We start from the raw sequence: 894 nt of genomic DNA on the forward strand, positions 1-894 counted from the left end.
TAATAATTTTCAAAGTTTTTAAATTCCTTGTTTTATTGTTGTGATTATTGTTTTTATTTTATTTTATGTAAAGCACTTTGAATTACCATTGTGTATGAAATGTGCTATACAAATAAACTTGCCTTGCCTTGCCTTGCCTAGACCGATCGGTGTGTCATCAAAGTACTGCGAGAGCTATAAGAGCGCGGACGTCTCCATATACTTTCTCTCGCTGTACTTTGATGTCAAAGGCTACACCGATCGATCTTCAAATGGAACACACTAGGGATGGGCGTATCGATCCAAAGTATCGATATATCGATACTGACGCGAGTATCGAAAGTATTGATACAAAAAATATTGATACTAAGATGTGTTTTATTTACCAGTGATTTTGTTAATTTAACAACAAAACAAAAAAATTATGCGTACAATATGCATTGAATTGGACGAATAACCTTTGTTAGCGAGTAATTGTGTAGGATAGAACTATTTCCCTGCTCATCTGAACACACAAATGTTGCAAGACAGAACCAATCCATCACAGAGAGCGTTCACTCACTGCTGACAGTGCATTCAAACAGGGCTGCGTTTGACAAAAGTATCATAAGAAAGCATTAAAGCTTTTGGGAACGGCAGCCCTGAACAATGCTTATCAGAGGACAGAAATAAAAACATAAATGTTTGAGTTATTTCACAATAAACAAACTGAAATTGTAGCCTACATAGTTTGTGCAATTACGGTTATTTAAATTGAACGTTGAAAGATAATATTGATCATGTTCTAGTCTGTAATGTTAATAGAAATCATACACTGTCAGAATAAAAAGGTTGTATTTTATGCATGCAACAGCCGGTCACTGGCAGTCCCTAATGAAAATGAACCATGGTTTTACTAAAGTGACCATAGTTCAA

This window comes from Sinocyclocheilus grahami, unplaced genomic scaffold (genome assembly GCF_001515645.1).
Source record: "Sinocyclocheilus grahami isolate Dianchi unplaced genomic scaffold, SAMN03320097.WGS_v1.1 scaffold1102.1, whole genome shotgun sequence".
Classification (NCBI taxonomy): Eukaryota; Metazoa; Chordata; class Actinopteri; order Cypriniformes; family Cyprinidae; genus Sinocyclocheilus; species Sinocyclocheilus grahami.